Genomic DNA, 17859 nt, shown 5'->3' on the forward strand with positions numbered 1-17859 from the left:
GTTCTGTGGCCTGGCCACAGCGGAGAAGAAGAACAGTTTCCTCTTCCTTAGGGAGGGAAATTCCTGTGCCCTCACAGCCGCACTCAGTTCTCGGAGTGGTCAGACTTGAGTATTAGCATCCTAAAAACTCAATGTCCAGCCACGGATGAAAGTGGATGTGCTTGGGGAGGTCTCAAAAATGTAAGGTATTTTTCCCCGCCGAGAAGGAAGGAAGAGGGCCGAAGCCACAAAGTGTGGAATAGCAAAAGGCTTTATTGAGTACAGAGCGCACACCCCGCCCCGGCAAGGTTCCCTGGCCCCGAGGAAAGAAAGAGAAATGGAGATAAAAAATGGAGGCTAGGGAAGTTGCACGGATTAAACCGCGTGGGAGATATTTAAAGGGTACCTCTAGGGAAGTGGAGCTACTATGACGTGCTGGCAGACAATCGCTTCTTTCCAAATGGTTCCTGGGAAGCCTCCTTTGGCGGGCTTGATTGTGGGCGGTCCTAGCCAAAGTGGGCGGGTCTGAGTTCCTACGTGACCATCCCTCTATCCACCGACCTTACAGTCACTATTAAAAAAAGACAGAGCATTGGAAAAATGAATTCCAGAAGAGATTGAGGAAGACATAGGGATGGAAACTAACTCTGAAACTTTACAACTGACTCAAAAAGATTACTCCTCTCCCCACACCAGCAATCACACTAGATATACTTGGCAAATGCTTTAAACTAGTGACCAAAATTTGCATAATGAGGGAGACATACCTGTGAATGGGAAAAACTTATGCTTTCCCCCCTTAGTCTTTCCCTGGTTCTTTTGGTGGATACTGGAGGCACACACTCTGTATTTTCTAGTGAGCTTTCTCATTTTTCCTCAACTCATAAAAATATCCAAGTTTTGTATACTTCTGGAGAACCTTCCAGCTGTTCTTTTTCCTCTAAGGTTCCTGGGCTGGTGTATAAACTAAGGTCTGGATATAGTTTTGTACTCTGGATATAGTTTTATGGTGTGATCAGGAGGCAAAGCATCTAAGTTGGTAAATATATGTCTTTCTGAAACAAATAAGAGAGTGACATTTTGACTTGATGCTGGAAAATCACCTTGAATTATATGAAATAGATTCATCTTTAGGAACTAGAATCTATCATTTGAGAAATAGAAAAATAAGACATAATTTTAAAAGGGGGTATTTGCATTTTATGTACAAAAAAAGAAAAATTTGACATGAAACTCTAACTTATTATATATTCTTACAAGATCTGAGACAAATAAAGGAGTAAGTAATTTTTTGGACACCTGTTATATCCATCCATGCTTCTCTCTCTCTCTCTCTTTTTGTATTTTTCTGAAGTTGGAAACAGGGAGGCAGTCAGACAGACTCCTGCATGCGCCCGACCAGGACCCACCCAGCATGCCCACCAGGGGGCGATGCTCTGCCCATCTGAGGTGTCACTCTGTTGCAACCAGAGCCATTCTAGCACCTGAGGCAGAGGCCACAGAGCCATCCTCAGTGCCCGGGCCAACTTTGCTCCAATGGAGCCTTGGCTGCAGGAGGGGAAGAGAGAGACAGAGAGGAAGGAGAGGGGGAGGGTGGAGAAGCAGATGGGCACTTCTCGTGTGTGCCCTGGCTGGGAATTGAACCCGGGACTCCTGCATGCCAGGCTGACGCTCTACCACTGAGTCAACTGGCCAGGGCCTCTCTCTCTCTTTTTTTAAACAGAGACAGAGAGAGAGTCAGAGAGAGGGATAGATAGGGACAGACAGACAGGAATGGAGAGAGATGAGAAGCATCAATCATCAGTTTTTCTTTTTCTTTTTTTAATTTATTCATTTTAGAGAGGAGAGGGAGAGACAGAGAGAGAGAGAGGAGAGATAAGAGAGAGAGAAGTGGGGGAGGAGCCGGAAGCATCAACTCCCATATGTGCCTTGACCAGGCAAGCTCAGGGTTTCGAACCGGCAACCTCAGCATTTCCAGGTCGACGCTTTATCCACTGCGCCACCACAGATCAGGCAATCATCAGTTTTTCATTGTGACACCTTAGTTGTTCATTGATTGCTTTCTCATATGTGCCTTGACCATGGGCCTTTAGCAGACCGAGTAACCCCTTGCTCGAGCCAGTGACCTTGGGTCCAAGCTGGTGAGCTTTGCTCAAATCAGATGAGCCCGCGCTCAAGCTGGTGACCTCAGGGTCTTGAACCTGGGTTCTCCGCATTCTAGTCCAACGCTTTATCCACTGCGCCGCCACCTGGTCAGGCCATGCTTCTCTCTTAACCTCTATTCTTGCATCACCTAAATATTTTTCTGTAATATGCTCATTTTCAGTTTTCCCCTTCACTTTAGTTGACGAGTTAAGGTTCCTCTTAGGGTTTACCTATGGAGTATTTCAATATATGTGTCAATGGATATGCTTATTATAGTCCCTAGATATTTATAGTGCTAGTTTAACATGTGGATGATAAATTGATAATTGGTAAGTATTTATATGCCTGTAAAAAAAGATATTTTGGCTTTCTTAATATTTTTAGCTGCTGAATGACATAAAACTTCCCTAAATTGTAGTAATAACAAATTGAAGTAAAATAATTGGGACATTTGATAATGGTCAACAAACCACTAGTTTCATTCCAAAGTCAATCTATTTACAAATGAAGCAAATTATCATGAAAAAACAAATACATATTTAAAATTTTTTTATTTTTAATTTATTGTGTTGACATGGTTTCAAGTGTCCCACTCAATATAACACACTCTACCTTCCACATTGTGCCCCTCCATGCCCCATGCAAAGTCTTTTTCCATTCCAATTTCACCCGCTTTGTCCCCCCTCCCCTTATCTCCACACCCCCTTTCCCTCTGGGAATTACTACCCTGTAGTCTCTATGTGTCATGTATATATAACTTGGATAATCTCTTATCTTCTTTGATTCCATCTCCTCTTTCCCCTTCCCTCTGACAACTGTCCATTTGTTTCCTGTGACCCTGCCTCTGTTTCTATTTTGTTCTTCAGTTTATTGTTTTCATTAGATTACACATACAAATGAGATTTTATGGTTTTGATCTTTCTCTGCCTGGCTTATTTCACTTAATATAATGTTCTCCAGGTCCATTTATGCAGTCACAAACGGTAAGAATTCCTTCTTTTTTATGGCCACGTTGTATTCCAATGTGTAAATGTACCACAATTTTTTTATCCATTCATCCACTGACAAACACTTCGGCTGTTTCCAGATCTTGAATATTGTAAACAATGTTGCAATGAACATGAGGGTGCATATTATTTATTTATTTATTTATTTATTTATTTTTACAGGGACAGAGAGAGAGATAGATAGGGACAGACAGACAGGAATGGAGAGAGATGAGAAGCATCAATCATCAGTTTTTTTGTTGAGACACCTTAGTTGTTCATTGATTGCTTTCTCATATGTGCCTTGACCAGGGGCCTTCAGCAGACCGAGTAACTCCGTGCTGGATCCAGCGACCTTGGGTCCAAGCTGGTGAGCTTTTTGCTCAAGCCAGATGAGCCCGCGCTCAAGCTGGAGAGCTCGGGGTCTCGAACCTGGGTCCTTCCGCAACCCAATCTGATGCTCTATCCACTGTGCCACCACCTGGTCAGACTGCATATCTTTTTTTGAATTAGTGTTTTGGAATTCTTAGAATCTATTCCAAAAAGTGGGAGGGCTGAGTTATAAGGCAGTCCCATTTTTAATTTTTTGAGGAAATGCCATATTGTTTTCCACAGTGGCTGCACAAGTCTGCATTCCCACCAGCAGTGCAGGAGGGTTCCCTTTTCTCCACTCCCTCGCCAGCACTTATTCTGTGTTGTTTTGTTGATGAGCACCATTCTGGCAGGTGTGGGTTTAATTTGCATTTCTCTGATGATTAGTCACATTGAGCATTATTTCATATGCCTATTGATCATCTGCATGTCCTCTTTGGAGAATTGTCTTTTCAGGTCCTTTGCCCATTTTTTTTTTTTTTTTTTTACGGAGACAGAGAGAGTTCGAGAGAGGGATAGACAGGGACAGACAGACAGGAACGGAGATAGATGAGAAGCATCAATCATTAGTTTTTCGTTGTGCGTTGCAACATCTTAGTTGTTCATGCTTTCTCATATGTGCCTTGACCGCAGGTCTTCAGCAGACTGAGTAACCCCTTGCTGGAGCCAGCGACCTTGGGTTGAAGCTGGTGAGCTTTTACTCAAACCAGATGAGCCCGCGCTCAAGCTGGCGACCTTGGGGTCTCGAACCTGGGTCCTCTGCATCCCAGTCCGACACTCTATCCACTGCGCCACTGCCTGGTCAGGCTCCTTTGCCCATTTTTAAATTGAATTGTTTGCCTTTCTGGTGTTGAGTTTTAGAAGTTCTTTATAAATTTTGGTTATTAACCATTATCAGACATATCAGCAAATATGTTCTCCCATTGAGTGGGTTGCTATATATTTAGCTGTTCCTATATTGGTTGCATAAATATTTAAAATGGTTATATTTTCTTGTTGGATTGCACACTTTATTATTATGTAGTGACCTTCTTTGTCCCTTACTATAGCTTTTATTTAAAGGCTATTTTGTCCGATGTAAGTACTGCTACTCCAGCTTTTTTTTTTTTTTTCCATTTCTACTTTCATGGAATGTTTTTTTTCCCATCCTTTCGCTTTCAGTCTATGTGTACCTTTTGTCCTGAGGTGGGTCACTTGCAGATAGCATATGTACAGGTCCTGTTTCCTTATTCGTGTAGCTACCCTATGTCTTTTGATTGGAGCATTTAATCCATTTACATTTAAAGTTATTATTGAGATGTACTGATTTATTGCCATTTTATTGTTTAAACCTATAATCCTCTTTCTCTTGATTTCTTTCTTTTTTTCTTTCCTCGTCTCGTAGCAGGCCCTTTAACATTTCTTGCGTAGTGGTTTGGTGGTAATGAACTTCTTCAATTTTAAATGATAACTTTTGTGGATAGAGTAGTCTTGGATGTAGGTTCTTGTTTTGCCTCACTTTGAATTTTTCTTGTTAATCCCTTCTGGCCTGAAGTGTTCCTGTTGAGAAGTCAGATATCAGCCTTAATGGGACTCCTTTGTAAGTGATTAACTGCTTTTCTCTTGCAGCTTCTAGGACTTTCTTTGCCTCTTATCTTTGGCATTTTAATTATCATGTGTTTTGGTGTGGGCCTCTTGGGTTTATCTTTAATGGGACACTCCGTGTCTCCTTTTTGTCCTACTACCTCCCAAGGGCAACCACTATTTTGACTACTTCTTATTCTCCCCCTTTCTCCTCCTCCTCCTTCTTTTTAACTAAGAGTAGGAGAAATACAGAGACAGAGTCCTGCATGTGTTCCAACCAAGATCCACTAGGCAACCATCTAAGGCCAATGCTTTGTCCATCTGGGGCCATGCTCACAATGAGCTATTTTTAGCACCTGAGGTGGAGGACCCACGGAGCTATCTTCAGTGCCTTCCTTCATGCTGAAATCAATCAAGCTATGGCTGCAGGAAGGAAAGAGAAAGAGAGAGAGAGGAGGGCAAAGCTGAGAGTGGTGAAGTAGGTCAACGCTCTAGTGTTCTACCACAGAGCCAACTAGCCAGGGCCTATTTTTTCTTTTTTAGTGAAAGGAGGGGAGATAGAGAGACACTCCCACAATCTCCCTGACTGGGATCCACCTAGCGATCCCTGTCTGGGAGCAATGATTAAAGCAACCCCAGCTATCCTCAGTGCCTGAGGCTGATGCTCGAATCAACTGAGCTATCCTTAATGTCCAGGGCCAATGTTCAAATCAACTGAGTCACTGGCTGTGAATGAGGAAGAGAGAGAGAAGGAGGAAAGGGAGGGGAAGAGAAGCAGATTGTTGCTTTTCATGTTTGCCCTGACCGGGTGTCCTTAAGCCAGGCCAACGCTCTACCACTGAGCCAACCAGCCAGGACCTGTCTTTATTTTTTAAAATAAGTTTTCAATTTCTTTGCTGTCTCTCTTCCCCTTCTGGCACCCCAATGGTGCTGTTGGGCAGATAAAATGTATTATGCTCACTTTGTTAAAGATGGCGCCAGTGCCCATGTGGAGGCCGTTGCCCAGGTGATATTAATGTGTGTCTCTGTGGGCAGGCAGGATCGTTGTAGCCTGGGGCTTGGTTTTGGGATTAAGCCTTTCCCACCCTTTTTGATGTGGGGCGGTACAATCCAATCATGCCTCAGAGAAGTGACTTTGTATTGGAGACTTCCCTGTTTTGTATATCGGATTAAGAGTTGTGAAGCTACAGTATAAAATAGGGGCAGAACGGGAATTTGCGCTCTTGGTTCCTGAGATTATCATTAGAAGAGAGAGCAGAGAAAGGCCACGTGGAGGAGGCCAGGAGAAGCAGCCAAGATGGTGGAGTGCTGAGTGAGATGCCAGTTTGTGTAGAGTTTGTATTTGGGATAAGGAAGGAGATGGAGAACAGAGGTGAATAAGTCTGGTGAGCTAGAAACCTTTGATTCTAGGAAACTCGGATAAGTCAGTGGCTTTGTGAGCAATGAATGTGAATGGCTTTTGGAGCCCAGTGTGTATTTTTACTTGCCTGCCGGGTGCAAGCTAGAATTAAAGACTATGGCCCATCAGTTTTTGGCTCCGCTGTTTCTTTACCAACTGTCCGAATCCAATGCGAACCTGCATGGGCTGGGCTGCTCTGATAGTGGCCGTGGCTGTGCCTGCTGGCCTTACAGGTGCAAATGCTGGTTTGCTTGAAGTTGCCCCAGAAGTTGCTTCCAGTACAGGGGGTCCTCAGGTTACAACACAGTTCTGTTCCTACAACAGTGATGTAACTCGAATTTTGGTGTAAGTTAAAACACACAGTAGCTTAAGGCATTTGTCTATCCTAACACAGTTGTGAAATCATAATCTAGAACATGAAGACACAACTAAGCCACAGAAAAAAAAGACATAAATATACTGTACTGTACACTATACTGCATAGTCTTCCGCCATGTGCAACCAAACTAAGTTGCCTATGTCATCCATAAGTATGACACTAACGGCATAAGCTGAAACACTCAGGCTTCAATTTTTAAAAGTTTTTTATGGGAGTAAGCGTTGTAAACTCAAAACATATGTTGAGAGTGTCATAACCCATGGATCCCCCATCTTCATTTTTTAAAATTCTTTTTTCTTTTTACTATTCTGATTGGGTGTTTTTGCTTTGTTCTAGTCCAAATCACTGATCTGGTTCTCAGTTTCATCTAGTTTACTGTTGACTCAGAGTAAATTATTTTTCATTTCAATTAGTGTATCCTTCATTTCTGACTGGTTGTTTGTATAGTTTCTATGTACTTTTTTATGCTTTGAAGTTCTCACTAAGTTCCCTGAAGTTCCTTGAGTATCCTTATAACCAGTGTTTTGAACTCTGTATCTGGTAGATAGCTTCCTTCCATTTTATTTAGTTATTTTTCTGGAAATTTTTTCTGTTCTTTCACTTGGGACATGTTTCCTTGTTTCCACATTTTGGCTGCTTCCCTATGTTTGTTTATGTGTATTAAGTAGAGCTGCTACATATTCTTGATTTGGTAGAGGGGCCTGTGTAGTAGGTGTCCTGTAAGGCCCAGTGGCACAGCCTCTTCAGTCACTTGAGCTGGGCACTCCGGGTATGTCCTGTGTGGGCTGTATGCACTGTCCTGTTGTAGTTGAGCCTTGATTATTGTTGGCATCACTGAAAGAGACTGACTCCCAGGCTAATTGGCTGTGAGTACAGCAGAGGAGCTGTTGTGTAGGAGTCAATCATACAGAGCAGGACTTGCTTCAGTGAGGCTTTGGTGTCCACCAGAACTGCTCCTTGAATGTGTCATTCATGGAAGTGGTAGGGTTGTAATCCAGTGTGGTCTGAAGTTGTCCTTTGGGTGCACTGGCTCTGAGGCCTCCTGGGAGATGTGAGGTCAGCCACCACCTGTGCCCTACTTGGTGTCACCTGGCACAAGCTACAGAGCAATATGCAGATGGCTGCTGCTTGTGATGGATTTGGAGGTGCCCAGGACAGACTAAGATATGAACCAAGGCTAGCTGTCACTAGTGCTGGTCACTTAGCAGGGGGTACAGGATACACAGAGGCCAGATCTTGCTTGTTTGAGAGATTTTGAAAGTTTATAGCATGAGGCAAGAGAGGTCATTTGTATGGAAAAGTCACTGGAAATGGCTTGAGTGGGCCTGCAAGTTGTGTGGGGCGGGGTCTCAGATAATCACCTGGATGGGGGAGCAGGAGCCAGGTTGATGGAAACTCAGATATGGTACCCACCTGCTGGCTCTGTGGGGCTGTGTCTCAGAAAAGGAACAATGGCCTCTGCCAGCACTTCTGTCTGGTAGAACGCTTCCTTCCCCCACCTGTTGCCCTACAATTCAGCTCCACCCATATGTCCCTGGTTCCTTTTGAGCTGCTGCCACAGCACTGGAGATGGGAGGGAGTGAGTCTGAGTAAGTCCATGCATGGTCCCTTTAAAAGGAGCTCCCTGGGACTCCAGCAGTCCTCCATCTCACTCAGTTTTACTCCTTGCTGGTTTTTAAAGCTAGAAGTTATGGGGACTTCTCTTTGTGAGTTTGAAACTCTGGGCTGGGGGGCCTGGTGTGGGACTGGGACCTCTTGCTTCTCAGAGGGGTCTCCACAGTTGAGATATCTTTCCCAATTTTATTTTATTTTATTATTATTTTTAATAATTTTATTTTTAATGGGGCGACATCAGTAAATCAAGATACATATATTCAAAGATAACAACTCCAGGTTATCTTGTCGTTCACTTATGTTGCATACCCATCACTCAAAGTCAGATTGTCCTCTGTCACCTTCTATCTACTTTTCTTTGTGCCCCTCCCCCTCCCTCTTTCCCTCTCCCTCTCCCCCTCCCCCCATAATCACCACACTCTTATCAATGTCTCTTAGTTTCACTTTTATGTCCCACCTACGTATGGAATAATGCAGTTCCTGGTTTTTTCTGATTTACTTATTTCACTTCGTATCATGTTATCAAGATCCCACCATTTTGCTGTAAATGATCCGATGTCATCATTTCTTATGGCTGAGTAGTATTCCATAGTGTATATGTGCCACATCTTCTTTATCCAGTCATCTATTGACGGGTCTTTTGGTTGTTTCTATGTCCTGGCCACTGTGAACAATGCTGCAATGAACATGGGGCTAAATGTGTCTTTACGATTCAATGTTTCTGAGTTTTGGGGATATATACCCAGTAGAGGGATTGCTGGGTCATAAGGTAGTTCTATTTTCAGTTTTTTGAGGAACCACCATACTTTCTTCCATAATGGTTGTACTACTTTACATTCCCACCAACAGTGGATGAGGGTTCCTTTTTCTCCACAGCCTCTCCAACATTTGTTATTACCTGTCTTGTTAATAATAGCTAATCTAACAGGTGTGGGGTGGTATCTCATTGCCGTTTTGATTTGCATTTCTCTAATAAGTAATGAAGATGAGCATCTTTTCATATATCTGTTGGCCATTTGTATTTCTTCCTGGGAGAAGTGTCTGTTCATGTCCTCTTCCCATTTTTTTATTGGATTTTTTGTTTGTTTGTTGTTGAGTTTTATGAGTTCTTTGTATATTTTGGATATTAGGCCCTTATCTGAGCTGTTGTTTGAAAATATCATTTCCCATTTAGTTGGCTGTCTGTTTATTTTGTTATCAGTTTCTCTTGCTGAGCAAAAACTTCTTAGTCTGATGTAGTCCCATTCATTAATTTTTGCCTTCACTTCTCTTGCCATTCCCTCCCAATTTTAAATCACCATATGTAGGTGATATGAGTTTATTCCTGTCTCCGCCCCACCTACCAGTCTCCATGTGGCTTCTTTAATTTCGTAGTTGTAGGACTTCCATTCAGCTAGATTTCAGGTGGTTTTGAATGATGATTGTTCTGTAGTTTAGTTGTAATTTTGATGTGGTTGTGGGAGGATGTTTATTTACCCCACCATCTTGACCAGAAGTCTCCTTGTGCTTCTTTGTTTCATTTTATTTGTGGTAAGAACATTTAAAATGAGACATACTTTTCAAATTTTTCAAATGCACAGTGTAGTATTGTTAACTATACACACTATGTTGTACAGCACATCTCTACAACTTATTCATCTTGCATAACTGAACTTTTATGCCTTTTAAACAACAACTCTGTTTATTCATCCTCCAGCTGCTAGCTACCTACATTGTATTCTCTGCTTCTATGAGTTTGATTATTTTAGATACCCCATATAAGTGGAATCATGCAGTATTTGTATTTTTGAAACTGGTTTATTTCACTTAGTGTAATGTTTTGCAGGTTTATTCATGTTGTCACAATGGCAGTATTTCCTTCCATTCAAAGCTGAATAGTATTTCATTGTATCTATACTAATCAAACATTTTTTTATCCATTCATTTGTCTATAGACATTTTTTTTCTCAAATACTTTCTTCATTCTGTTACAGTGCTTTTACTTTTTAGCATTGCTTTTTATTCTTTTTAAAGATTTTTCATCTCTTTGTTTATATTACCCATAGTTCTTTCATGTTCTTTACTTTATCCAAATAAAGCTGACTTTATCCAAATAGCACCTTTACCATATTAATCATAGTTATTTTAAATTTCTTGTCTGATAATTCTAACATCTTTGCCGCATCAGAGTCTGGTTCTGATGTTTCCTCTGTCTGGCTTCTCTTCAAACTGTGTTTATTTGCCATTTTTTTATCTCATAAATTTTTTTGAAAATCATATATAATGTGCTGGGTAAATAGAAAAGTAATGAATTGGATTTTATTGATATGATGGTAAAGTTTGGAGAGAGGGGAAGCATTCTGTGCATCTATAATTATGTCTCAGTCTTTTAGTGAGCTGGTGCTCCTGGGCTACAAACTTTATGAGTGATTCTCAGTTTTTGATCCCCTTATGATGGTCAGGAAGGTCAGAGTGTGTTGGAGTTGGGTATTTCCCTTCCTCCAGGTTGAGTAGGTTCTGATAAAACACTAGTAAGTTACATTCTGGTAAAATAGTTTGGAAGACTGGCCTTGTTATGAAGAACAGAATGCACTGAGCATATTCCAAAATGGCTTCTTTTCCCATTCTTCTGCTAGAAAAAGAAGATCTTTCTCTAGTCCTTACTGTGAGGTGAAAATCCTCCTGGAGGTAAAAATCACAGATTTGGGGCACTTTTATGACTAGAGTCCTTGGAGTTTTTAACTCTCAAATATCTACAATGAACCTCCAGCAACTCATCAATTACAGTTTAGGTTTTTCTACTCCACTACCAGTTCCTATGGAGGCTTCTTTTCTCCCCCCCCTTTTTTTTATTTTCCTGTATTTTTCTGAAGTGAGAAGCGAGGAGGCAGAAAGACAGACTCCTGCATGCTCCTGACCGGGATCCACCCAGCATGCCCACCAGGGGGTGTTGCTCTGCCCATCTGGGCCATTGCTTCGTTGTGGCCAGAGCCATTCTAGCACCTGAGGCAGAGGCCATGGAGCCATCCTCAGTGCCCAGGCCAACTTTGCTCCAATGGAGCCTTGGTTGTGGGAGGGGAAGAGAGAGACAGAAAGAAAGAAGAGGGGGAAGGGTGGAGAAGCAGATAGGCACTTTTCCTCTGTGCCCTGACTGGGAATCAAACCCAGGACTTCCACACACTGGGCCGACACTCCACCACTGAGCCCACTGGCCAGGGCCTGGAGGCTTCTGCTTTAGGTTTCTGTTCTGATAAATGTAATTCTCAGTATCTGCCTGTTTTCTTCTATAATTTAAGGGCCATCAGTTTGTTTTTCATCCTTGGTTCTCTGATTAATCTATGAAGAGTGATAGATTTTGTTGAATTTTGAAGTTGTTGTTAAGATGGAGTGATAATGCCTGACCTGTGGTGGCGCAGTGGATAAAGCGTCAACCTGGAAATGCTGAGGTCGCCGGTTCGAAACCCTGGGCTTGCCTGGTCAAGGCACATATGGGAGTTGATGCTTCCAGCTCCTCCCCACCTTCTCTCTCTCTGTCTCTCCTCTCTCTCTCTCTCTGTCTCTCCCTTTCCTCTCTAAAAAAATGAATAAATAAAAATAAATAAATAAAAAATAAAATCTTAAAAAAATAAAAAATAAAAACTTATATATAATATATAATAATAATAAAAAAAGATGGAGTGGTAATTTCCAAGCTCCTTACATACTGTACCAGAAGGTAGAAGTTTTTCTTTCATTTTTGAAGGTCAGCTTTGCTAGAAATAGAATTTTTAGTTGATGCTTTTTTCTCTTTCAATACTTTAAATATGTCATCTTGTTGCCATCTGGTTTCCATAGTTTCTCATGAGAAATTTGGTGTTAATCTTATTAAAGATTCCTTCCACATGTTTAGTCATTTTTCTCTTGCTGACATATTTTTTGTTGGCTTTAGTTACTTTGAATATAATTTGTCCTAGTGTGGATCTCTTTAAGTTTATCTTACTTGGAATTGGTTAAGCTTTTTGGATGTATAGATTCATGTCATTCCTTAAATTTGAGAAGTTTATGGTCATTATATTTTCAAATATTCTTTCTGCTCCCTTCTCTCTTCTCTACTTTTGAGAATCCCATTATGTGCATATTAATACTTTTGACCACAGGTCTCTTAGGGCCTATTTTTCTTCATTTTCTTCTCTTTCTATTCTCTAGACTAGAATATCTAAATTGACCTGTCATCAATTTCACTGATTCTTTTTTATACATGCTTAAATTTGCTGTTGAACCATTCTAGTGATTTCTTTCATCTCAGTGATTGTACTTTTTGGCTCTAAAATTTTTATATGGTTCCTTTTTATAACTTCTCTATGTCTTTCCTGATACTCTATTTGTATAAGTATTATTCTCTGCTTTCTTTTAGTTCTTTGTTCATGGTTTTATTTATCTTTTTGAGCATATTAAGACTATAAATTTAAAGTCTTTGTCTAGTTAATCCACTGCCTGAGCTTCTTTGTGGACAATTTTATTAATTTCTATTTTCCCCTATAAATGGACCACATTTTCTGGGGTTTTTGTATGCCTCATATTTTTTTAAAAAAACTGAAAAAATTTAATATTATAATGAGACAGCTCTGGAAACCAGATTCTACCTCTTCTCCAGGGTTCATTTCTGCTGCTTATTGTGGGTTGTTTGCTTGTGTACTGACTTCATTAAACTGCCATTATGAATTATGCATTCTTTGTTGTGAGTGCTCACTGAAATCTCTGTTCTGTTAGCTTAATGGTCAGTTGGTGTTTTGACGGTTACCTTAAATGCCTGGAGCAAAACATTCAAAAGAAAGAGAGAAAGAAAGAAAAATAAAGAAAGAAATGAAGGAAGAAGAAAGGAAGAAGGAAGGAAGGAAGGAAGGAAGGAAGGAAGGAAGGAAGGAAGGAAGGAAGGAAGGGAGGGAGGGAGGGAGGGAGGGAGGGAGGGAAGGAGGGAGGAAGGAAGGAAGGAAGAGAAGGAAAAAATACTAACTCAATCTCTGCTCATTAGTTCTGAGTTGGGGCACTCATAATGCTTAGCTAGGTCATTTACAACTCTGCGTTAATTTTCATTTTCTATATGTGTCAAGCCTGAAGATCAGGTAGAGGTAAAAGCTTAGGATCTTCTCATCCTTTTAGAAACATGTACCCTTTCTTGTTTAAGCACATGGGTTTCTTGATTGCTCAGTATACATGGAAGTTTTATAAAGCCTTTATAACCACACATATTCCCTTGCCAGTTTCTTCCCTCCCAGGCTTCTAGGTCTGTCTACTACTTATCTCAAGTGTTATCCCATGCCCTAGGCCAATGGTCGGCAAACTCATTAGTCAACAGAGCTAAATATCAACAGTACAATGGTTGAAATTTCTTTGGAGAGCCAAATTTTTTAAACTTAAACTATATAGGTAGGTACATTCCTTATTGAAGTAGCGCCCGCATGTGGTATTTTGTGGAAGAGCCACACTCAAGGGGCCAAAGAGTCTCATGTGGCTCGCAAGCCGCAGTTTGCCAAACAGGGCTCTAGGCTGCTATGATCAATACCTGTGTCTTTAAATGCTTTCAGCATAGCCTCACTGAAAGCCACCTGAGCCCTGTGAACACACTGAGTCAAGCACCCATCAAAAAGGGGGAAGGTGGGAGAAGAGCAAAGAGGGACAAATATATATCCCACATAGGTGGGATATAAAACTGAGACTCATGGACATAGATAAAAGTAAAATGGTTACCTGGGGAGGGAGTGGGGGAGGGGCATAAAGAAGGACAAATATAAGGTGATGGAAAATGACTTGACTTTGGGTGATGGGCACACAACACAATCAACAGTTCAAATGTTATAGAGATATTCACCTGAAACCTATGTACTCTTATTGATCATTAAATTTCACCTCATTAAATTTAATTTCAAAATAAAATAAAAAAATAAAACTTTGTGGCAGTTCTTGAAGGTGCCTCCAGGCAATATTGAGACCCTTAACACAATTCTTTAAGAGTAAAGTCCAGCTTGACTAGGTGGTGGTACAGTGGATACAGCATCAGACTGGGACACGGAGGACCCAGGTTCAAAACCCCGACATCGCCGGCTTGAGCAAGGGCTCACCTGGTTTGAGTGCAGGGTGGCTGGCTTGAGCATGGGATCATAGACATGGTCGCTGGCTTGAGCCCAAGGTCAGTGGTTTGAAGTCCAAGGCTGCTGGCTTGAGCCCAGGGTCTCTGGCTTGAGCAAGGTGTCACTCGGTCTGCTGCAGTTCCCAGTCAAGACACATATGAGAAAACAATCAAGGAACAACTGAGGTGCTGCAACGAAGAATTGATGCTTCTCATCTCTTTCCCTTCCTGACTCTCTCTCTCTCTCTCTCTCTCTCTCTCTCTCTCTCTCTCTTTCTCTCTCTCTGTCTCTGTCACACACACAGAAAAAAGAGTAAGGTCAATATTGTTCCCTTTGACACTAGCAACTTGTACCAGTTGTGTCAGGTCCTGTCTTCACAGCTGCTTTTGATCTGGGGTGTAGGTATGGTAAGTGAATGATTTAAAACACCACAGCGCAGCACTCTCTTACACAAAGTGACATCTTTCTTTGCCAAATCTTGGTGGTATAAGTACCTTTGCTGTTTTAAGTTTTTTACTAGATTCCAGACTTTTTCCAAAGCCGATTCTGACAGTTCTTCTAGCTCATTAGTTGCTTTTTGGGAAGGTGGTTTTCCTGAAGTTCCTTACTCCATCATTTTCAGTGATTTATTTAAACCATTATGCTTGTCAGAATAAACAGCTATGAGTGTTACATGTAACCTGAAGGCTGAAGTGTCTCCAGAATTTCCAAATAGGCATTTTTTAAGGGTTGCAGAAAGGACTGGTTAAAGGAGAAGTCTGGGAGGACATCTCTTCAAACTGTGTTTGCAAGCACATTGCACAAATTTGAGAAAACACCAATTATCAATATCATGTATATGTGAGAACTGATGAAAATTATGGGGCAAGGTGTTAAATCTTTCCCAGCTCTCTTTTGGTGCTGCTTAAGTAGCAAGTGGTTCTTTGATTGGGAAGCTGCTTTTGAGACTACACATCAGGATGAGAAGATGAGCCTGTTCAACCACCAATAGACCCGTCTTGAGAGGGACTTGGTAGTCAAGCAAATTGGTCCAACTTTTGGGTTAGCTCAGGATTTATTGAGGTTTTTTCCTATCAGTCTGCTCTTGGGCTAAAGAAGGTATATTGCCTATAAAGACTTCTCAGATTTATCCTCACTTCAATTCTCCCTAATCCACAGTCTTTGGGGCTTGTTAAAAACCAATGTGCTCTGGAACCGGCTGCTCTGAACAGATGCCCATTCAGACCAAAAGGAACTCTCTATTCATACACATTGAAGTCTATGACCACTAGGGGGGAGCTGGACTTTACAGACAATTAGTGTCCCCCTGCCCCCACTACCCAATAACTTGGATGGATGGTAGCTTCCAAATTTCTTCCCATAACTTTGCCCTGGATCCTGAACTGCAGGAGGAGTGGGCAGCTTCTTAAATCATCTGACTTAGACATAGTCATCAAGTTACCGCTCAGGTCAGAACATCCAATCTGGCTATTACGACTTAGAATCTAGAATATCAGTACTGGGAAGGCCTTTGGGGATTACCTGGGCCATGGTTTGGGATTTTCTGTGTTTTTTTTTCTTTATTCAAATTAAAGGTACAACTCTTTTGGTTAAAGGATAGTGGTGATGGTTGAATGTGGGAGGCCCTGGGCCCAACTTTGCCTTGTAAAGATGTCTCAGAATTCTAGGACAGTGTTGTCCAACTTTCAGTCTCATCCAGAGCATCTATAGCATTTTTATTATATCTGCCAGTCAATATTCTAATATTTATTTAATGTTTTTTAAATTGGCTCACTTTTTTCTTACGTAAATTCAGCCTCATCTTATGTACTATCATAGATTTAATGCCCTGAGCATTTTTTTCTAATTCATATTAAAATACAACCACAGATATTGAGACTTAACATTTCTTTGTGGTAACACCTAAAATAGTCTCATGTGCTTGTATTATACTTTGGAAAATAACAACAAAGAGCAAGGTTGTGACAATACTTATTCTAGTTTATTCTATTCTCAGGTAAAGACACCAAGAGATCTAGAAGAGATAAGGGGCTAACCCAAGGTCACTCACTGACAGTGACAGAACTGAGACTTTAACCCAAGTCTACTAAGTCCTTTTCATTGTACCAGATTCCAAGGGCATTAGGAAGTCCCTCCACCATCTAGACTCTATTATAAGAAGGGGAAAAGGAAGGAAAGAATGCAGGGAAAAAGAAAAAAACTATTTGCTTACTGAATTGGGACTGGTACAGAAGTTGTGTCTCAGGAAAGCCAAGGCAATTGGGAGGTACACTCTCTGGGCCAAGTACCTGTGAGGCCCCATCTTCCAAAGGATGGCATAATTTTTATACATGCAGTGTGCAATTATAGAGTACCTATCATGTGCCTAAAGGCACAAAAAGGAGCTCGTATTCTAGCAGGTGAAACAGGTCAATAAACAACTGATTAGAGTGCTGGGATGCAGAGCAGAGTGCTGCAAGAGCACAGAGGAAGGTTTAATGGGAGTGAAGGGGGTTGGAGAGTGAGCACAAGCCCTGTCCTATACAAGTTCAGCAGCCTTATTTCAAAGACTCAATTTTCTCTTCTCTTAATCATAGGGACTGATAAGTGTTTAATACCCTTCAAATTATGAGGTAAGCAATCTAATGGCTGGGCTATCGGCATACGTTTCTTTGCTTTTTAAAAAAATCACTGATATTTTCCACCTGTCTCCCTTCCTTTCCCTTCTTATTTTTTTTTTAATTATTGACTTTACTGGGGTGACATTGGCTAACAAAATTATACAGGTTTAAAGTACACAATTTCATAACACATCATCTGCATATTGTATTGTGTTCACCACCCCAAGTCCCCTGCTTCTTCATCTCATATGCAGACACAGAACCCACCCTTTAAATGAGAATGAGCAAAATGAATGTGGCTGGAAACTCAACTCCAAGAAATCTGAGCTCTGGACTGTGGCTTCTCTTGACCTCCTTCCCTGTCCAAACTTGTTCATGAGGCATTTCAAAAGGAAGTGTTGAAAATGGGTCTATAACTGACTAGTATTATCTGACTCTGGTAGCTCTATTTGGCTGGGGAACTACTCCTGCCCCTTCATACATGTGGTACTTCCCGAGAAATCTGAACATAAGGATTTTGTTGCTGATTTGCTGGCAAGGCCCTGAGTACTACTTTTACCACCATCCATTTACCTCCCAATATTCCCCTTAAAATCTCCTAACCCTTAAAACTAAATCTTCTAATAGGAAAGAGCCCTAAAATACTCTTTCTTTCACAAGTATTGCCTGGATTGTATTCTTCTTAGCCAAGAAAGTGTTTAGCCTGAGGGAGTTTCACTGATGTAGGTACCAGGAT

The 17859-nt window shown here is 41.2% G+C and overlaps 1 long non-coding RNA gene across 1 annotated transcript in view; it reads right to left on the reverse strand.

The window, feature by feature from the left end:
* Positions 1-350: 350 nt before the first annotated feature.
* LOC136317486 (uncharacterized) overlaps positions 351-17859 on the reverse strand; it is a 31585-nt gene continuing 14076 nt past the window's right edge. The window contains exons 2-3 of the long non-coding RNA XR_010727877.1: positions 14515-14656; positions 351-550 (exon numbers count right to left, since the gene is read on the reverse strand). This is a non-coding gene — a long non-coding RNA (uncharacterized lncRNA). The remainder of the gene's footprint in view (positions 551-14514; positions 14657-17859) is intronic.

The sequence above is a fragment of the Saccopteryx bilineata genome, chromosome X (genome assembly GCF_036850765.1).
Source record: "Saccopteryx bilineata isolate mSacBil1 chromosome X, mSacBil1_pri_phased_curated, whole genome shotgun sequence".
Classification (NCBI taxonomy): Eukaryota; Metazoa; Chordata; class Mammalia; order Chiroptera; family Emballonuridae; genus Saccopteryx; species Saccopteryx bilineata.